Here is a 22399-nt window from a genome sequence, read left to right as displayed (position 1 = left end):
TAAGCCTTCTAAAACTGATATGAAAGAGGAGATTCCACCCTCTGTTGACAGCACTATTTTTTATTTATTGCCCATGTCAGTATTATAATCAGGAAAAGGTAAGATTTTATTTTATTTTATTTTACTTCTTTGGCGGAATTCAAACACTGCCTTTCATGCTTCCAGAGTGTGGATGGATTTTAATGCATGCTTAATGTTAAGCATGTATCAAGTTGGACTGTTGATTTAGTTGAGCCTGTAATTTAATATTCTTTACATGTACGAGTTCTTTAGTCAAATAAAACTACAGTAATTTGTCTGAAGTTGTTTGTAAGGTACAGAAATTAGAAATAGTTCAAAATGCATTGTAGTAATGGGAAACTGAAAACAATCTGAACTTTAAAGTAATCTTTAACCGAATATGGTTCTTACATATACGCACCTAGGAACTGTAAATTAAAAATCTAATTGATGTATTTCATGCCAACTTTTAGTTAAAATTAAAGACCTTGCCTCACTCTACACAGTTCAGTATTTTTAAACTACAGATTAATGGCCTGAAATGGGGAGAAACAGAAAATCTCATTATGATGAAAAGCAAAGAAAATCTCAGTTCTTTACAACATACACACAGTATCTGTAGAGCTCAGTGTTTGGTACTTCAGGAAAAGTTTTTGTGCCCCAAAGCTCCTTTGTTTGGTTTGGGTATTTTACTCCGATGTTGTAACTTTGTCAGTTGGTGAAAGATATTACTGCCTGATTAGGTGCTTATTTAATCTCAGTCACAACAGCACAATATCTCTTGAAATTCTCATGCTGATAACAGCAGAACTCTATTAACAATGCTGGATATTAGTGTTTATTTATTTTTCTTGTATATAGACAACAGTTCTGTTTAAGTAGGGTTTTCTCAGATTGCTTTTACCCCCTTTGGAGATAGTGATCTGTGGAGGACAGCTGGTATTTTGAACAGAAGTTGTGCATGCTCCTCCTCCATCCCATTTTTTTCATACTTTAAAAAGTGAGAAGCATGGGGTTTGCAGAACTCACTCTAGTCTTCAGTATTTGTCCTATTCATTATAGTAATAACCCACAAATATCTCAACTGGCACCTTCAAGGGAATTTCTTCAGTGTTCTGGAAGATTACTTTAAATATGGATAACAGGTACACATTGTGCCTTGATGGCAGTCCAGTGGGCCCAATAACATGCAGTTCAGAAACTGAGGGCATTGTGCTTCATCTGGCCCAGTATTTTCCCATAGGCTTTTTTTCAAGCCAGTGCTGAAGTGTTTGTTGTTTCTAAAAACAATTTGCAACCGTTCATATTAGCAATTTTAAAAAGGGTGAGACAAGTGCTAACAAGATTGCTTTGTTGATCTCAATTGTTAGTTATTTGCAGACAGACACTCAGTTTTGCAATGACTTTACTGGACAACTAGAAGGCCAGAGAATAAACTTTAAAAAGCAAGTACGTGATGTTGGCGATAGGTAGCAAAATTAAAGCTGACACAGCAAAGTCTGTTTAGAAATGGGGCTTAAGGTTTTTCTGACAATTTCACCTTTAGTCTTTTAATAAGGTTGAAAATGGAGAGGGTTCAGTATGTTTTAGTATGACTGAAGCTTGGTTTTAGTTACAGCCATTTAACTTTATCAGGCTCTCCTAGAGAATTGCATAGTACCTGGCTTCATGAAGGATGAGGTTTTGGAGAACAATTGTTTTAAAAGTGAAAAGGCAAAAGTGGATGTAGTTCTGTTTGTGTATCCAGTCTCCTTTAAATTTTCAGTCCTGTGGGTAATACATTATCGGACTGATTCCAGTTTCCTGTTTATATAGGGTCTGGCTTTGATGCGAGTACAACAGATTAAGAAACAGGAGCAGAGTTCCTGTTTTAGTAATTTCTCATTAAGATGTATATAAGTCCAATGACACTGTGCTGACAATTATTAAAAACATCAGACCAATGAACACATACTTTTCATCAGTAACCAAAGATTTAAAGGCATACCACCTGAGCAGCAGCCTCACTATTTCATCTTTGATCAAAGCTACAGATTAGAAAGAAGTATTGCATATGGTTTAATATGTGTTTTAAGTTAAAAAGATCATTCTGGAAAGGCTCCTATTTCTATACAAGATATTTAAGTAATTAATTCCCACATTAAAGTAAACCTCATAGGAGATTTCTGGATTTCATAATTTATCAACCAAAGTAATCTGGAAACTGTTGATGGGTTTTTCTGGTAACTTGTTGAATTGTATTTCATGCTAAGGTGTTATGTTTTACTTGTGGTTTCAATATTTTTAGTAATGTTACTTGCCATTGTGTCTTGCTACGCCTTTGTCTGATAAATTACAGTTCTCAGTACAGAGCTGCTCCCAAGGTAGAGAGTAATGGGCTGGGACACAGTGACCTGTTGCCCTAACTCTTGCTAGTGTGCTAATGATTGGTTTTGCAGCCTGCATTTTTTTTTTTTTCCAATGTGAAATTCTACCATCCCTCGAGTAAAGTAATGTACTATCAAATTGTATTCTGATATAGCAGTACACTGCTGCTGGAACGGTCCACAGGCCCCACAGCACTCAATCACTAATGTGGCAGTGAAGTTATTTGGTGAACTGATGCAGGAATGCTTTTTGTTCAGAGAAAGACAACAGAAAACCACTTACTATAAGTAGAAATAAATAAAAAATATGCATATCAATATAATTATTTTTGATTGTAAATAAATGTTAATTATCCAAGCTACGAGGTTTTAAGTGGTATTGCCACAGAAGAACAGAAATTCAGACTAACCCTGTGACGAACCCAAGAAGTCCCAGCAATTTGGAAGCTCGGATGACCCTGGTGATCCATGTTATCTTTTCCTGCAGTACCATTCCAAGTTGATTACTTGTACTAAAATATGTACTTGTAACAGGACTTGTATGTAAGTAACATCTGTACCAGGTAAAACTGAAAAATTGCCTCAATTCTTTTCCCCAGCAACACTGTAAAAGTCAATAGAGCAACCTGAGGTGCTAAGGATATTATTTCCAAGCTAGGCATTGCTAGCAAGTTTGGTAATCTTGTAGCTTAATTGGTATATGAGCTTATCACACCATTTTCTCTTTATAAGTTGTGTGTGTTATACAACCCCCCTGTTATTTTCTCTTTTGCCTTCTTTAGGAGTTTCATCAAGAAATAATAAATATGTCCAAGCATATGAATTCCATTATATACAAGATAATTACAGTAGCAGTATCCATGATGATAACTGTAACATGAGTCCAAGAGCAGAAAGCTTATACTTACAGCTATTGGAATAATCTCCTCACTGTCTGTTTACGTTTGAAGTATATAGAGCTGGTGAGATTTAATTTCTGTTCTGATGTATGTTTATCCTGTTACTGACTTTTTGTTCCTTTCCACTACTTACAGTTATGTAATTTACATTTACTTAATGATCCAGAATGTTTAGAAAATAGAAACAATGATCTTCTGCTACTGAAAGTCTGTTGGAGTACTGCTGACAGAAGAGGGTTAGCTGTCAAATGTTAAAACTAAGTAATCTCCAATTGGGCATAATTAAACCACGACTTTCACTTAATAAGGTGCATATATGCCTACTGAGTTACTGAACTGCTGAGTTCAGTAGTGGGCTGGGTTATTATATTAGATTTGAAGCTATTTGCTCTTGAAAAACAAACAAACAAACTTAAAGTGAATGCAGTTTATTAAGCTCAGTTCTGCTCTCTTAGTGAAATGTCATGAGAATTCTTTCACAGAGGCTTCCTTCTCCTCCCCAATCCCCAGTAAAATCAGGGCAACTCAAGTTTCTTTCTATAAGGACACCAAACAGATTTTTTTTTTTATTATTATTTTTTTTAATTTTGAAATCAATTTACTACCTGAACTCATTGAGCATTGGAACTTGCATAATGTTCTTGGTATTTATGTGATGTTATATATGATTTCAGTTGAAATCTTGCAACCATCTCTAGACAGTGGATTCTAAAGAATCTCTGTCAACAGATCAGACTATTGCATTCTTCATGTGTTATTGATTGATAGGACTGAGAAAATGATATATTGACCAGGCAAAACCCACTGTATTTCCTAACTTTATTACTGCTAAAATTCTGGGATTTTGAGTTTACTCATCTTTGGATGTCACATTGCTAAACTGATATGTAGAGAACTTAAAAGGTGACTGATTGCAGAAACAAATGCTTTTAGAGACAACTCCTTATATCTTCAAGTACATTCATAGGGATAAATTCCTTAGAGGGGATTTAAACTTTTTAAGGGACTCTAATAGGATTTAAAAGCTGTAAAGTTGGCTAGCACAGTTTATAGCCTACTTGGATGGGTATGGTCTATATTCTTTCTCAGGCCAAGGTCAGTGGTATAAATGTTGCTGTAAAAACTGCTTGTTAATAACTGCAAAGGATACCTGCTGACTGAGGCAAGACATTTTTGAAGAAGGCTTGTTTTTGTAAAGTAAATTTTTAGAGCTGGTGCAGAAAGGTGTTTGGAAGATGATTTCTGCCAGAGTTAGATGCTGGCTCTTGAATTTGGAGTGGTATGGTTTTGTTGTTGTTTTCAAATCTCTTTCTGGCAACATATCAGTTTTTCAATATTTCTTTTTCCTAGCTGGAATGTAAGAAATGGCGACAAAAAGAGGACATTTGCTTTCCTTAACTGTTTTAGGCTGATGTCTCTGGATGCAGAATGCGACTTCTTTTTCTGAACTGGACTGTACAAAATTTCTACTCGCAGACACTTAATGGAACAACTGCGGTAGACATGAGACCACTTTTGTGTCTGTGACCATGTAATAACTGCTTGTAAAAAGACTGAGACAAGACCCTACCTCTGGTCCATGAGAAGAACAAGGTGAGTGCTTGAATTTTGACCCTGTGATTGCCTGGCTTAATTACCTGGTGTCCATCTCTTGTCAGAGGAGCTGTGGGCAGTGCATTTATCTAGGCATAGTAAAGGCCCTTTTCTCCCTGCATATGTCTTTCCATAGAATTATCGAATCATAGAATGCACTGGGTTGGAAGGGACCTTAAAGATAACCTAGTTCCAATCTTACCACCATGGGTGGGGACACCTTCCACTAGACCAGGTTGCCCAAATCCCCATCCAACCTGGCCTTGAACATCTCCAAGGATGGGACATCCACAACTTCTCTGGGCAACCTCTTCCAGTGCCTCACCACCCTCTGAGTAAATAATTTCTTCCTTATAGCTAATAAAATCTATATCTATCTAAAAACCTATAGATAAAAACCTATACTAGATATATCTACCTAAAAAAAAATATAACTATCTAAATCTACCCTTTTAATTTAAAGCCATTACTCCTGGTCCTGTCACTACACTCCCTGATAAAGCATCCCTCTCCTTTTCTGTAGGCCCCGTTTAGGTACTGGAAGTCTGCTGTAATGGTTCCCTGGAGCCTTGTCTTCTCCAGGCTGAACAACCCCAACTCCTTCAGCCTCTCTCATAGAGGAGGTGCTCCAGCCCTTTGATCATCTTTGTGGCCCTCCTCTGGACTTATTCTAATAGGTCCATGTCCTTCTTATACTGGGGACCCCAGAGCTGAACACAGTACTCCAGATGGGGTCTCATGGAACCAGATTAAAGGGGGACTTCTATCACTTCCCATGACCCCATGACCCCTTGGTAATGCTTTTGATGCAGCCTAAGTCTGTACCACGGGGTCCATCCCCCAGGAGCAAACTGCTCCGGCATGGGTCCCTCATGGGCAGCAGATCTCCCCAGGCCCCTTGCTCCTGCATGAGCTCTCCATGGTCTGCAGCCTCCTCCAGGCCACATCCACCTGCTCCACCAGGGGCTCCTCCACCCATGGGGGAGCTGCAGCGTGGAGATCTGCTCCATGTGGGACCCATGGGCTGCAGGGGGACAGCCTGCTCCACCAGGGGCCTCTCCACAGGCCGCAGGGGAACTGGTGCTGTGTGCCTGGAGCACCTCGTGCCCTTCTGCTGCACTCACCCTGGGGGCTGCAGGGCTGCTTCTCTGCTTCTCATTCCTCGCTCTCCCAGCTGCAGTTGTGCAGCTTTTTTTTTTTCTTCCTTTTTTTTTTTTTTTTTCTTCTCTTCCTTTTTTGCCCCTTTCTTAAATCTGCTCTCACAGAGGTGCAAACATCGCTTACTGGCTCTGGCCAGCAGGTCCCTTTGGAGCTGGAAGAAATTGGACCTTATCTAACATGGGGCAGCTTCTGGATTCTTCTCACCAAGACCATCCCTGCAATCTCCCGCTACCACAATCTTGCCATGTAAATCCACTACACAATTTCATCTGCCAATTCTCTCAGGACCTGTGGACGCATCTCATCATGTCCCATGGACTTGTGCACCTTGACATTCCTTAGATGGTCTCAAACTTGATCTTCTCCTGCAGATGGCAGTTCTTCATTCTCCCAGTCCCTGCCTTTGCCTTCTGGGACTTGGACTATGTGGCTAGAGCTTTTGCTGGTGAAGGCTGAGGCAAAAAGTCATTGAGTACCTCAACCTACTCCATATCCCAGGTAATCAGGTCTCCCATTTCCTCCTGGAAAGGGCCCACAATTTCCCTGGTCATCCTTTTATCATGACGTACCTATAGAAGTCTTTCTTGTTGTCCTTGATGTCTCAGGCAAAATTTAATTGTGAAAGGGTTTTAGCCTTCCTAACTTGATCCCTGGCTGCTTGGACAACTTCTCTGTATTCCTCCCAGGTGACCTGTCCTGCATCCACCCTCTGTAGGCCTCCTTTTTCTGCTTGAGCTTGGCCAGGAGCTCCTTGTTCATCCATGCAGGCCTTCTGGCATTTTTGCCTGACTTCCTCTTTTTTGGGAGGCAATATTCCTGAGTTTAGAGGAGGTCATCCTTGAATATTAACTAGCTTCCTTGGGCCCCTCTTCTCTCCAGGGCTCTGTCCCATGGTACTCTATGAAGCAGATTCCTAAAGAGGCCCAAGTCTGCTCTCCCCAAGTCAAGGGTAGTGAGCTTTCTGTGCTCCCTCCTTGCTGCCCTCAGGTTCCTATCTGCACCATTTCATGGTCACTGCAGCCAAGACTGCCCCTGCGCTTCACATTTCCCACCAGCCCTTCCTTCCCGTTGAGAATGGGGTCTAGAATAGCACCTCTCCCTGTTGGCTTCTCTATCACTTGCAGAAAAGAAGTAGCCAGAGTGTCAGGGAGAGTTTTGCAAAACATCCCATTACTTAGGAGCATATTTAGCCCTCAGTTCTTTTTATGTGGCCTGAGCATGCAACTGCCATTTTAGAAATCTATATGGCAAATAATAAGATACTTTATTGGTGATAGTTATTGGAACTTGTTGCTGTGCAAAAGGGATAGTTGTAGAGTTACATTTTTGCTAACTGTTAAGTATTTATTTATTTATTTTTTGCCCTTCTGACCTTTTCTCTAGGCCAGTGAAAGAACTTGGCAGTGCTTCTGTATTGTTTTTGGATATGTCAGAACTTCCTAATGCACATGTTTTCCAGATGCTAAAATGAAGATGCGTAAGGTCTGGGAGTTTATTTTTATCCAGCAGTGAAGGTCTTGGAACTGGTGATGTTCAATCAATAAGATACATTTGCTTTTTTCAAGCTACTTATTAGAGTATGATGCAGCAAAAAGAACTCATGTTACAATTTATACAAGAAATCATTGACACAGCTCCTAAAACCAAGCACGCTGCTCTGGAATAAGCAGAGCTGGAATGAAATAGAAGTTAAAAAAAAAAAAAAAAGAAGAAAAGTTGACTCCTTGCCTCTAATCAGTAAGCAGAACTATGACCCCTGTAAGTGTGAAATAATCCATAAAAGAGCTCATGTTGAAACAACCATTTGGACAACTAAATGGAATTAAAGTTTTTGCATCTCTCAAGAGGCTGCTCATTTATAAGATGTATGTTTTGCTCTGCTTGGAGGCATATATGTTGTCTCATCTGAGAAGTATTGTGCTGCACAGTGTTTGCCATGTTTTCTGAGAAAGTTTAATTTAGCAAGTTTTAACCATGGACAAATATATCAAATGCATTCTGTGATTTAACTTTGGGTTTGTCTTAGATCCTGGCATTTTATGTTCTAGACATGAAACTATGTAAAGCTCTCTCTAACGGTTCTTAAAGGAAACCACAAGCTGTTTCTTGAGTTGGTTGTATGAGGAGTCACTCCAAGGAGCTTGAAGTCCATAGCTGAGCTCCCCTGGATTTTTGTGGTACGGGCAGGACTTGCTCTGCCTTGTGCAGGAGCCAGCTAAAGTCAGCCCTCATGCTCTGTCAGACAGTTCAAAGCTAGCAAGGCTGTCATCATCGTTTGGCAAGCCCACAGGGTAAAGCGAGGACAGGAGGAGGCTGCCAGAGCCTTCCCGGCGCTGAACTCTCTCAGGTCACTACGTCTGGGCTGGGGCTAGCCCAGACAAAGGCAGTGGCAGGGACAGGGCTCCAGCAGACTCAGGGTAGCACTGGTTGCTGGCATGCCCAGGGGCCAGCCCCTCATACCTGAAATTTCATCTGAGCTAAAACTTTAACAAAACTTTTGTAAGATTTTCCACCCATGTTTGAAGTGGAAGTTTGCATATGTGATTTGTGCACACACATAGGCTCAAAAGAAGCCATGCTGAAAATTCACCTTGGCTGCAATCACCGAAATTGATAAAACTCAGCATCTGCTTTTTCAGTTAGCATAATCTTTGTAGTCTGTTTGTTATTCAAAGGAAGCTTATCTCATTGAGAGTCCTATTATTCAATGTATTGTATTAAATGTTGATGTAAACCTTTAAGTAAAAGGCATAGTTGCTCTCATCCAGTATGTCTGTGATATTAGGTCATGAATATAAAAATATAAAAATAAATGTGTGTACATATGCATAGGCATATGTAATCTTAGGGCCCATGTTAAACCTTTAAGCATTTGCCAGTGGCTCTGTTATGGGTATGCTCATTCGGAATGTGCTATTTCTTTGACAGTGCCAGGTAGCAGTGCCTTGATTAATATTGTTACTCTAAAGAATATAAAAAAATAAAATTAAAAAAAATCCATTGGAGCAAGAAAATTATTGTTAAAATATAGAGCACTGAAATGAACATGCTTATTACCATGCCTCTCAATTGCACAGAGACCAAAAGACAGAGAGAGCGTTCTTCTCTTCCACTCTGCTCTGCATATTTTGTCATTACCATGCAGAGCTGTCGCGACGGCTGTCTCCTGGTTATGATTTTCAAATCCCAGTTGATGATTAATACCATTGGCTCAGACGACTGTAAAAGTCCTGTGCTATAGCTGCAGACATTTTTCACACTGCTCTAACAGTAATGATGTGCATCGCAATGTAAGTGACATGGAGGGTGGAAGGCAGCAATGAGCGAAGGAGAGAAAGAAATAGGGTGACATGCAAGAGATACTTTTTTTTTTTTTTGGTATGTTTTCCCTATTTGTCAGGTCAGCAAGCAGACAGGTTTAACTAGAAAGCCTGTCACATGAATGCCTTGCATTTCTGTGGAACTGTTTACTTAAAAACATCCAAAAGCCTCCTGTAGTCAAGTAAGGAGATAAAAAAAATCTAGGACTGATGGATTGATTCAATGTCCTCACTAAAGAAGAATGGACAAGGTGCAGAATTTCACCCAGGTTAACACTGGAAGCTTTACTTTTTCCAGGGAAAGCGCCTTCAGGCTGTCTGCATTCAGTTGCACACATGCTTCAAAGGAAGGTATAAGTATGTTTGGTGGCAAGGAAAGTTAAGCAAAAAAAGTAAAAGTTACAGCTGTATGCTCAGGTACACAAGTGCCATCATGAGTAGAAAACGAATGAGCAACTCATGAAGGTAATATGGGATTCCCAATAGTCTTGTCCTGCTTTCTAGGACTATTTTGCTCTCTCTGCCCTTTTATTCTTTCTCCCACCCTCATATGCTCTCTATACATATCCACCTTTCCTTTGAGTATTTTCTATTTTCTGTTCCACTGCACTCCCTACCCAAGTCTTCTCAAGTTCCTTTTTCTCTAAATCCTGAGGCTTCTCACATGGCTATTTAGGCCTCTCTCTCAAATTTAAACAAAATAATTTGCAAAGTTTTTATTGTATAGGTTATCGTCCCAATGTCCAAATCTAATGCACACAAATATTAGTTGGAGGACCCGTATACACAGTGGTTTGCAGCCTGGTGTATAGTGATGAGTGCACAATACCCAGTGCTTATATTCTCTATTATGTAAATTTATCTGTATGGAAAATACAACCTCCTTTAAACTTGGATGCTGAGTGAGCTTGATATTTGTGAACAATACTGTTATGAGCTGTACCCTTCCCCTTTGTCACTGAGGATGTTTGCACAGATTTAAGTATTGTTTTTGTTTTGGCAGTGGCCTAATGCTCAGAGCAGGAAGCGGCTGCACCCTGACGGCTGTCATTTCCCCTTCGTGTGACTCCTGTTTACTGCCAGCTGGTTTCTTACAGACACATCACAGGCTTTGATATGACGGGGCCCCGCCGCTGACTCAGAGCTACTAAGATTTCTGTGGCTATCTGTTTGCTTGTGCTGTTCTTCACAAATGATAAGGTCAGCCTCAAAAAAAAAAAAAAAAAAAAAAAAAAATTGAATCATAGGCTCTTTCACAATCCTTTGCTTAGATTACGGGATTTATGTTGCCACCGAGTCAGAGAAAGACAAGGAGCAGTGACGGCTGGGAACATGTCAAGTGGACGTGGGGAGCTGGGCAGAACTTTGATGCAGAAATTGTTTTCCCAGCAGAGGAGGTCCTGGCAGACGCATGGCTTGCTGCCCAGTTTGGGATGTGTCCTCTTGGTCCTCATTCTGAATCCTTCCCTCTTACCTCTCACCTACCCACGTAAAATCTTTTGTTAAGTTTTGTCTTCTGTTAGATTAGCTTGTTTTAATGCAGTGGAGCCCCACATAGATTCAGCAGTCTTGTGCTTGTTTTATAGGGCTCCAATGTATTTGGAAATGAATTAAGGCACCTGAAAGGTCTGGCAGTTTCATTAGAGAAGGACAGTCCAATCCAAATTAGTGTAACTCACTTAAAATTGAAGTAAAATGTTTTAAAGAGAGTGATCTGATAAATATTGGCTTTAACTAATTGGATTTTCAATAGACAAATCACTGCATTTTTCTCATTACTTGGTGCTCTGTAACGCTTTCACATTGTCCTGGAGAGTACTGTTCCCTGTGACTGAGCTGAGATGTCTGAGTGAAATCACTTACTGAGCTATTTTCCGAGCCTTCAGCTACTTTGGGGCACCTGAGGCCTGGCTTGGCGAGGCTGCTGTGGCTCAGAGTTCCTGCCTGCTCTCCCTGCTACTGAAGAGATTTTGCTGTTTTTTAGTGCACTCGTACAGGTTTGCTAATCCTTATGCATATTGCATGGGTGAAATGATTGGCAGGTTGCCAGTGACCTCTCTGAAAGAAAGCACTCACGATAAGCAAAGCATAAGGCCTATTGTGTTACAAATATGGTAGACTTTTTTTTTTTTTTTTTTTAAGTAAAAGCAATTTATTTATTTATTTATTGGTTAAGGGGGACAGGAAACAGGGCATGTCCTTTTAAAGTCAACTTCTGTATTCCAGAATTAAAACTAAATAGGACCTGAGTAAATATGAATCTTCTTTGCTGCCTAATAGTATTTTTTAAAGTATTATTATCAAATCATAGAATCATTAATATGGAAAAGACCTCCAAGATCCTCTGGTCCAACCATCCAAGTATCCAAACCAGTATCACCCACTAAACCATGTCCCTAAGCACCATGTCCAACATTTCCTTAAACACCTTCAGGAATGGTGACTCCACCACATCCCTGGGCAAACTGTTCAAATGCCTGGCTATAATCCCTTATTGAAAAGAAGAAGGAAAAAAAAAAAAAAAAGGAAAATAAGCAGGAATTCTTATAACCTCATCTAATGTGGGAGCACCATCATTTAATACCTTCCAAAGCATGTTTTCTGAAAAGAACTTGCATGCATGTATTTGATTCCCACTTCAGGAAAAGGGAAGCATTCCCTTCTCAGGAACGTCAAAGCTGATGCCCCACAAAGGAAGCTGCTCCTCAAAAATGCTTTCAGTGAGGTACTAGCATATGGCTTGGGAAATGGTAGAGAAGTGAAACAGCTTCTTGTTCATTAATACTGAAATGTTTATATGAACAGCAATAATAACAACATATGCATTTTAGTGTCTGTGCAGTATGAAATTGCATGTGGATCAATTAGATAATATTGACAGTCACGATGGTAAGTATGCAAATAATACCATGATATTCTTCCATCAAGATTCCTGTGTATGGAAAAGTAGAGATGGAAAATGGAGTGGTGCTATAGAGTTGCTGAGCTATTTATTTTTCTAACACAAAATGCCCTAAAGCAAAGTTTGTCTGTAGGATGTTTGTTCGTTCAGTTAGGAAAATCAGTAGTTGACTGCATGGCTGAGGCATGTGGGTATTTTTTTTTTTTTTTTTTTTTTTTTTAGGGCAGATTTGTTGTATCTCCTATGCAGGCTTGACTATCCCAAGTCCACTATACTGAAAACAGTTATACTGAAAACAGTTTTAGTCAGTGCACTGCATTTCCATGCAATTATGGTGGTATGCTTATTTTCTGTTACCTTTTGAATGGATAATTTAAAATTGCTCTCTGTAGGGATGTTCTCTGTGTCTGTCTGCCTATCAATCTTTCTATCTGAATGCAGAAGTATTTGATTAGTGTATTTAAAGTAATAAAGATGTCAACAGTAGTGTCACATTGATTGATGCTAATTATAAGTCTTTAATGGATCCTCTGGTTTGGCCACTCTCCTTGCAGATTGTGATTTTATGGTTAAAATAATGCCCTGCTGTCCGCAGACTTGGTCATAAATTGTGGTCTATCTTTCTTTAATGACTCCATGTGCAGTGGTATAATCCCAATAACATACATTATCTTTGGTAAAAGGAAGGCAGTGACTTTCATAGAGGTGATGGATGGATTTATAAGGACTAGCTAACAGACTGTCTGGGATCACACCAGAGGCAAGGCTGATTGTTCTGCTTGTGCATTGCCATAAGCAGAAACATTAAGCAGGCAGTCTTGGATAACTGATGATTTTCATTCAGTTCCTCTCTTTCCACTCATACCATCAGTAAAAGTTAAAGAAAATGCTGAGATGAGAATCAAAGTCTCCTATCAAAAAGCTATCATGATGCAAGACATCTTCAGTAGGCATCTGTCAACTGTACTGAACAAAAAGCAGTGCAGACTCTTGCTTTGAGGCCATTCTTTTTAAAGCATGTAACAAATGGTCGATGAATGCATGTTTACCTTAAGAAAACACATTGCTACCAAGAAGAAAATGCTACATCCAAGGGGAGGGTGGGGGACAAAAAGGGGCATATAGGAGAGCTTATTAATTTTGAAAGGGATTCAAACAGAATTTCAGGGGACCATGGAGGGCTGTGCACAGGGATACCCACATACATACAAATGTGTTACATGTGTCCATTTTTAAGTACAGTCGCTATAGCAATTTTGAAACTCCGCCTTACTGATTGCGTGTTCATAAATGGCACCTAGGAGCATCCCAGCAGAGCATGGAGCATCCCACAATACTGTGTGTAGATAGGCAGGTGCATGTGGATGTTTTCAGAGTGGTCTGTGCCTTATGGGCCCTGTAGTATAAGTAGTGAACCTGGTTAAAAAGCAGAATGTTTCCTTAGTGCAAAGTTGTTAGGAATAAAAGTTAATCTGGAAAAGATGCAGTCACACAAAAAAAATAATAATAATAAAAAAATTGTTAGCACCCAAATGTTGGGTTTTATTGCCTATAGCTTGCTATAGTTGTATGCCTGTGGTGTGTGATCTAGAGTAATCAAGTACAAGGAAATTACTGCTGGCTTGTTTGTTTATTTATTTACTTCAGAGAGACTGCGATGGACTCATAAAAAAAAAAAAATCTGAGTAAAATGGTAACATGGGTGATGGTGAAATGTCACAAAACTTCAAAGCATTTGTTCAACTGTTCAAAAGTTAAAACTGCCAGTTTCAGTATTGCTTTTGGCAAGTAGATGTATTTGAAGTATACGTACTTCAAGAATATGTCCTTTGCCATATTCTTGAAGTGTATGCTTCTTGAAGTCACATCAGCTAGACAGCCTCGGGTCATCCATGAGCTCTGCAGGCAGTTGTATTACCAGATCTGGACCTCTGGTTCTGTCATCAGAGATCTTAGTGGGTTTTCTGGAGCACATTGTGTGAATGTTTTGTGTTAGTTTTCTTTTGGAGTGGTGGTATGTTTGAGTGTTTTTGTTGTTGGTGGTGGTTTTGATTGTTTTAATTTTATGTTTAATTCAGCAGAGTTTTTTCTGCAACCACACCTGCTGGAGCTGGGTGATGCATCCACATGAAGCTTTACCCCCTGTCCTCAAAGGGCAGGATTCCTTTTGTCCTAGCCCCTGCCTATTTGTCCTGTCCTACACAAGGTTCCTACACAGCATGGGTGATTCTCTGTGAGGCACGATGAATATGCCATTTGCTGGGGATTTATAAGAAACATACATTTCATGTAAGCACATACTTTGCACTGCAAGTAAAGGAGCACCTCAATTAGCTTGCATACATGTGTACATGCCTATGTGTAGAGGAAATTGACCTACAAACAGAAACTTGCACTGACCAGAGAAGGTGGCAGCAGGGTTGTTTATTTTCTCTCAATTTGATTATTTCCATTTTTTCTTTATGATAAATTTGCACTCGCTCATATGTTTCAGATGAAATTAAAAAAAAAAAAAAAAAAAAAAAGCCCCAAGGCTTCTGCTTAAAAATGCAGGTTAATCCTTGGTGGCTTGCAGAAGCATTTCTGTAGCATGCTACTAATTAAGATAAGGTTATCATTTTAAGTTATACCAAGAATGCAATTAGAGCTCTTACTAAGAACTGTAGCAATCAATTTTATACAAATTATTCAGACCTGGTAAGGTAGAATGCAGTTTTAATAGGACAAGAGAACACACTGTGGTTTTATTAAATATAATATAGATTCAAATTACAGCTGAACACTGTACTGCCTCTCATTCAGCAGGAATCCATGTATCCCTTTCTAAAATCTTTTCATTTAAACATGTTTTCTTTCCTCCTCTATGTACAATTGCAATTGATTTCTGATCTTGAAAAAGAGTCCTTTGAATGGATGTACTATAAAACCTGAAATGAATATGGAGAAACATTTAGAAACATTTACCAGATAGCAGAAATTTCACATGTACACATAGGTGTGAATTGATGACAGATGACCATTTAGGATATACATGTATATAGCTTGTAGATGTAGTTATTTTCTACAGTACTGTGGACAAAAATCAGTCCCTGTTGACATAACTGGAAGAAGCAGAGTAGACAGCAGAATTGACTTCCACCAGGCACAAAACATTTCAGTATATCTGAACTTTGGCCAAACCTCAAAAAAAGAATTAAAAAAAAAAATATATATATATATATATATATATATATATATAAAGATAATATGCTAGTGAAAGAACTATACTTTACCCTCAAACATATTTGTTTTTTTTTTTATTCATGAAGATATACAAATTTTTGAGAAACAGAACAGGACATAGACATGCAAACTGTAGAAATATGCAGTCATGGAAGGATTTCACAGTTTCACACATACAATGTGGTATTTTTATCTCTGTGTGTAGTGTCCTGGCTCTATTTTTCAAGCAAGGAATGCCTGTTCTTTAGGTTTTCCTGGAACAGTGGTCTTTAACGTCACTTTTTGTTATCTCACTCTGGTTACTTCCTTGTTTTGGAACTGTGCAAACTTCTATTCCTTGGGTTATACTCATGTTTTACTGATGCCCTTAAATTTTTTATATTGTAGCTAATCTTGGGCTTAATCAATAATATGAGAGTTCAAACACTAAAAGATGACTATTCCTCAAATGCAGTTAGAAACTAAGCAAATTCAGAAGCCTTTATCAAAAGGAACATGGACATGGGAAATGTGGGTGAATGCACATTCAGAGTGCTTAGTCAACCTTTATCCTTCCATGTGACAACTGTGTGGTCAGTGAATAAAACTGTCTGTAGCTGCAGATCAGAAGTAAATGATTTATAAAAATGTATCAGATTATTTCTTGTTTTACTTTTTTTTTTTTTTTTTTTTTTCAAATAAATGTTAAGACAGTTTAGTTTTCCATTTTCTATGTCTTGTGAAAGAAAATTTTCATCAGGATTTGTAATTCTGTCTCTTTCAAAATTCTTTCTAGAAGTTTTTGGTGAGAATTACATGGTCTTCTGCAAGGTGGGCAATGAAAGATGTTAACTTCTGGGTCCAATATTATGCACGAAGCTATCCATCTTTACAGAGTAGTGTGTAATTAACTCTTTGTTAAAACGTTCAATATTCATCTTTTGTGTTTATCCAAGTCACAGCACTGTGCTTCCTCATATCCCTGTTATCTCATTTTTTAGATTTTTTTTTTTTCTATTTATTATCTGGGTTGTACTTACCAATTGTAGTTTCTAATCAATGTTGTAATGCATTTTCGAAAGGATGGTGTAGATGACATTATTCTGTCTCGGGGCTGTTTTTCCTTTCAATATGAAATGGAAATCCAAAGGAATAAAATTTTCTATTTAATTAAGAATGTTGTTTGGCTTGAAGGACTACTACATGAAAAGACTGGTTGTCAGGTTTTAGCAATTAATATAGTTATTGGCATGTGATATTAAGTGGGGCACTAGTGTGTGTTTCTGTAGTCACAAGTCACTTCATTCTGTCAGCTGGAGAAGCTTCTGCTGGAGAAGGGTGTGTACAGCATTCCCAGGCATCTTAGGAAAATAACCTTGGTGAGCATGAGAAACTGGGACAGGAAGGTAGAACTCTGTGGAACTGGAAAGGTCTCTCTGGTCAGTTAAAGGACATTGAAGCAGGTAAACATCCATGTTAACCTTCATTCATATTTATATGTATGTACATGTATGTATTTAAAAGTTGCTGCAGCTTGTTGTTGGACTCAGCAACTGAAGTACTAATTTTAAACTGGTTATCCCAACATAAGGATCTGGCGTTAAGACACCATGGTCCAGCTGAGAACTGATCTGCAGGATGGCCTGTTGCAGGCTGTGTGCGTGTGAGTTTGTCACCCATTCTCTCCATGTGTTTATTTATTTATTTTTGGTTAAAGTAATTCTGTGAAATTCCTAGAATTCCTGTTTCAAAACAGTAATTCTAGGAAAGGAAAGACTCTGTCATTGTTACTGATCTTGAGACAATTGAGTCTTCCATCAGGCTGTTACTGTACAGAATCACAGAATAGCTGAGTTTAGAAGGGACCTCTGGAGATCAGCTCTAGTCCAACCTGCCGGTTCAAACAGGGTCACCTAGAGTGCATTGCACAGGACCATGTCCAGGAGGGTTTTGAGTATCTCCAGAGAAAGAGACTCCACGGCCTCTCTGGGCATTCCAGCACTCTGTGCCTTCACATCAGAGTTTTTCCTCATATTCAGATGGAACTTCCTGTGCTTCAGTTTGTGCCTGATGCTTTTTGTTCTACGACTGGACTACTACAAAAAGAGTCTGGCCTTATCATCTTGTCACCCTCTCTTCAGATATTTATATATGTTGATATGATCCCCTCTCAGTCCTCTCTTCTCCAGGCTAAACAAGCTCAGATCTCTTGACCTTTCCTCATAAGAGAGATGCTCTAGTCCCCTAATCATCTTAGTAGCCCTCCACTGAACTCACTCCAATAGCTCCATGTCCCTCTTGTACTGGGGAGCCCAGACCTGGACATAGTACTCCAGGTGGGCTTGCCAGGGCTGAGCAGAGGGGAAGGATCACCTCTCTAAACTGCTGGCAACACTCTTCTGAATGCACACCAGGATACCATTGGCCTTCTTGGACACAAGGGCACATTGCTGGCTCATGGTATTCTTGTTTTGGCTGGGATAGTTATTTTTTGTTCATAGGGGCTGTTTTGTGTTGTGTTTTGGGTTTAGGAAAAAAATAATGCTGATGACACACTGATGTTTTAGTTATTGCAGAGCAGTGTTTATACAGAGCCAAGGACTTTTCAGCTTCTCATATGGCCCTGCCAACAAGGAGGCTGGAGGTGCACAAGAAGCTGGGAGGGGACACAGCTAGGAGCTGGCCCAAACTGGCCAAAGGGATATTACATTATCTATTATGTCATGAAGAGCAACAAAACTTGGGGAGCTGTCTGGGGCAAGGTGCTGCTGACTGGGGACTGGCTGGGCATTGGTCATCAGGTTGTGAGCAAGTGCATTGTGCATTGCTTGTTTTGTGTGTGTGTGTGCACATATATATATATATATATATATGCAATTACCACGATCCCTTACCATTTTCCCTTCCATTTCTGTCCTTTTAAACCGTCTTTATCTCAATCCATGAGCTTTACCTTTTCATTTCTCTCCCCCATCCCAATTAGGGGGGCAGGGGAGGCAGCATATAGATGGCTGTGTGGTGCTGGTGGGCTGCCTGCCTGTTTAAACTGCAACACATGGTTAACTCATCCTCCACCAGGACTCTCAGGTCCCTCTCTGCAGAGGTCTGCTCTCCAGCAGGACAGCCCCCAGACTGCATTGGTGAATGGGGTTATTCCTCCCTATGTGCAAGACCCTGCACTTGCCCTTGTATAACTTCATGAGATTCCTCTCAGCCCAGCTTTCCAGCCTGTCCAGCTCCCTCTGAATTGTGGCGTATCCTCCCAGCTTTGTGTCGTCACCAAACTTGCTGAGGGTGCACTCTTTTCCATCATCCAGGTCACTGATGAATAAGTTGAACACGACTGGACCCAGTACTGACCCCTGGGAGACTTTGCTAGCTACAAGCCTCCAAGTAGACTGCACTGCTGAGCACAACCCTCTATCCAACTAGTTTTCAATCCACCTCACTGTTGTCTCATCTAACCCACACTCCCTGAGCTTGTCTATGATGTTGTAGGAGACATAGTCAAAAGCCTTGCTGATGTGAAGAAAGACAACATCCACTGGTCTCCTCTCACCTACCCAGTCAGCCATCTGATAGCCATCACAGAAGGCTATCAGAGTAGTTAAGCGTGATTTCTTCTTGGTGAATCCATGCTAACTACTCTTGATCAGCTTCTTTTTCTCCACATGCTTAGAAATGACATTCATGGTGGGCAGTTCCATCACCTTTCCAGGGATGTGGAGGTGGGGCTGACAGTGCTGTAGTTTCTTGGGTCCTCCTTGTTGCCCTTTTTGAAGATCAGACTGACATAGGCTTTCTTCCAGTCCTCAGGCACCTTCCCTGTTCTCCATGACCTTTCAAAGATGATGGAGAGAGGCTTAGTACTTGCCTTCCAGCACCTCCAACAAGAGTTTCATGTTTGGAAAATGTTCTGGAAAATGTCCCTTCATTTTATCTCAAGTTGGAAACAGGGTGATATTTTCTTTTAGAAGAAATCAAGGCTGACTGTAGTGCAAAAACAGCTTGGCAGTTTGAGTATAAGCAGAAAGACATTTGTGTTACATGTATGCAGATGTTGCCATACATGAAGTTCAAATCCAACAATTAAGTCTGAAGAAGTGTTTTGTTGGATTAAAGGGGAAAGGCAGTAGGTAGCTTAAATATGCTTCATTGGAAAAGTACATGCATAAATAATGTTTGTTTTTGTTTAGGCAGTGTGGTGAAGATAGCTGGATTATGACGGGATAGTTTAGGAATAAAAATTACTTTCATGGATATCATCCTTTATAGTTTGGAGGTAGAAAGCTGTAATTGAGGACCTGTGGCAATGAGAGAATTACGGCCACTAGTAATGCAGAAAACAAATGACACACTAAAGGTGCTCTTTACTGTTCTCATTGAATTCTTACAGGAATTTACTATATGATTATCTTCAATCAAATTATGAGTACAATTAGGTTTTGGTACATGTGTTGTTAGGGGTTGACCACTGCAGAGCAGAGGTTACCATTGCTCAGTGAGGCCAGGCTGTCACAAGGAGTCTGTGGATGTTGAAAGCTTTCTCGCCTGCACTGTTGTTTATACAGATGCTATGCTCTACAAGCCTTGTTCAGGCTTATCAACAGAAGGTTAATTAGCAGCGGTCACAGACCTCACTGTTATAAGCTTGCAGGTGAAGGTTATTTTGTCATATACAGAGCTAAAGAGAATTTATGTTTATAGAATGAATTCTTCTGTGCTAAATCTGTAAGGTTGGCCTTCATTAGCAATAAGGAAAGTATGTGGACTGATACCATGGGTGAGTAATCAACTTAATTTATTGTTAAAACTGCAGTAGAGGTTAGCTTGGTTAAAATGTATTTTAGCAATGTTTACTATTTAACATGGGAGTACTTACCAATATTAACAGAGCAGAGCCTGTTTGTTGGGTTCAGATCTGATTAATAGCATTTTTTTTTTCTATTCTGGTTTATATAGTGGTGGATTATGTTTTCCTATATCATATTTAGCTTGTAATTCAGAAGGTTTTGTTTTATGATGTTCTGAAATGCTTAGAAACAGGATGATAATGTTAATGATGAGAGAAAACAAATATTCCAAAGCTGAATCTAGTTATAGATGTCTGAGTCAGAGGAATTGAATCAACTTTTAAATGGAAATTGAGTGCAGAAGACATTTTCCAATGTCTTCTTGATATTAAACATAAGACCAGAAAATATTCATCCTTTTGGCCATAATTATTTTAGAGCTCCTCAAAGTTTCTTACAATTTGTTTACAATTAAACATAGCTGCACTTCACAAAAAATATGCATCTTAGTTTTTTATGTTTCTCAGCCAATATAACATCTGTACTCTGGGTACTGTAGTCCTGATTCAGAAAACAAGTTTTTATCAGCAAAGACCATTAGCGTATGTGCTTATGTCGTACTGAAGCCAGTAGAATGTAAGCAAGTGCTTACTACGTGAGCTTAAATATATCTGCTTTTGTTATTTATTTTTTTTTTTTAGTATACTTTACTCTCAGATCTCAGCTCTAAAGAGAAATGTGTTTTGTCATCAACTGATGTGTGCATTATCTTACTGATCGACAATTTAATTAATCTTTGTAACATCCCCATGAGATGGATGGCTGGTATTATGCCAGTTTTACAGATACTAGGCTGAAGTATAGATACAGTAGTGCAGAGTCTCCACCAGTTTAGGGTATTCAGTTTGGGATGCATTATATGATATTGCCACATGGCACAGCATCTATCAGCTTCAGTTGCTAATGCAGCACCTCAGCTTGGGAACCTGGAGAGGAAAATGCCTGTTAGAAAGTGTGTATAGTTAAGCAATGTTGAAGGCCTCACAAGCCTCACACAAAGGCAGAAAGGTGTGGATCCTGTTCACTAAAAAAATACTTAGCTTTCTAAAGGAGTTTCAGATTACAAAAAAAAAAAAAAGAAAGTTACAACATTGGCAAATTTGAGTTCATGTTTGAGGAGAAGCAAAAAGTAATACTGATAAACAAGATGCATGTCCCTCAAATGTTAAGTTAGGGCTGCAGCTCTTGGAGGTGCTAATGCTTTACAAAGAAAACATCAATAGAAATGTTATTGTCTGGGGAGAAGGACTCTTCTTAGATGTGTTTAATGCTGGTTTGCTGTAAGTTTACAAAGGTTTTAACCAAGCAGAGCTTGGATCAAGGTTTGACAAATATAAGCAGCCATTAAAGTACTGAGTGGGAGGCAATGTTAATACAGGATGATGCTGGCTTTTTTTCCTACCCATTCACTCACCGTTTCAGATAGATATAGATCATATATATGTATTCCAAGGTGTATTTGTATGTGTTTGTTGTGCTGCCCAAACAACTGAGTAACAAGAATACCAAACACAGTTTAAATAAATGGTTATTCTCACTTTGATGCTGTGTCTTCAGTTTCTGGAAGCAGCCTACCGCTCTTGCAGTTTGGTCCTTGACCTATCACTTTTGGAGATTTGCCATACAATCTTTGTTTACAGTAACAAGCATGGAAAAACTGACTTCCTGACAGTAATGCTGAAGTCTAAGTTGAAACCACTCACAGGTGAAAAAACAAGAGCTCTTCCACTTTGAACCTGTAATGTTTTACATGTACAATACCCACTTAAAACTGGGCAGCCAACAAAAGGAGGCCAGTCCCTTGCCCAAGACCAGATGTTAAATGCTTTGTCAGAAGTTTCACTAAATAGTTGTTGTAATATGTTTCTGTGTGTTTTTCCCTAGGTAGTGTATAATTTTTAATCTTAAGAAAAAATAAAAATAATTGGTTATTTATTTTTAATATGGGTATCAAATTAATTCACTGAGCAGCTCCTGGCCCTTCGTAGACTGGTAACAGTTGTCTGTGCACCTCTGACTGATCCCCATGTGGCCTCTTCATCACACAGATTTTTCTTGGGTTTGTAAAACACATTAGGATTTAGATATTTATTTGTACGGGGAA

General features: G+C 39.3%; 1 long non-coding RNA gene across 1 annotated transcript in view; it reads left to right on the top strand.

Moving 5' to 3' along the window:
* LOC309874369 overlaps positions 1-22399 on the top strand; it is a 254547-nt gene that overhangs the window by 224319 nt on the left and 7829 nt on the right. The window contains exon 7 of the long non-coding RNA XR_014316822.1: positions 4673-4858. This is a non-coding gene — a long non-coding RNA (uncharacterized lncRNA). The remainder of the gene's footprint in view (positions 1-4672; positions 4859-22399) is intronic.

This window comes from Aythya marila, assembly GCF_965140915.1.
Source record: "Aythya marila genome assembly, chromosome: 2".
In the NCBI taxonomy this organism is placed as follows: domain Eukaryota; kingdom Metazoa; phylum Chordata; class Aves; order Anseriformes; family Anatidae; genus Aythya; species Aythya marila.
This window is presented reverse-complemented; position numbering and strand designations above follow the sequence as displayed.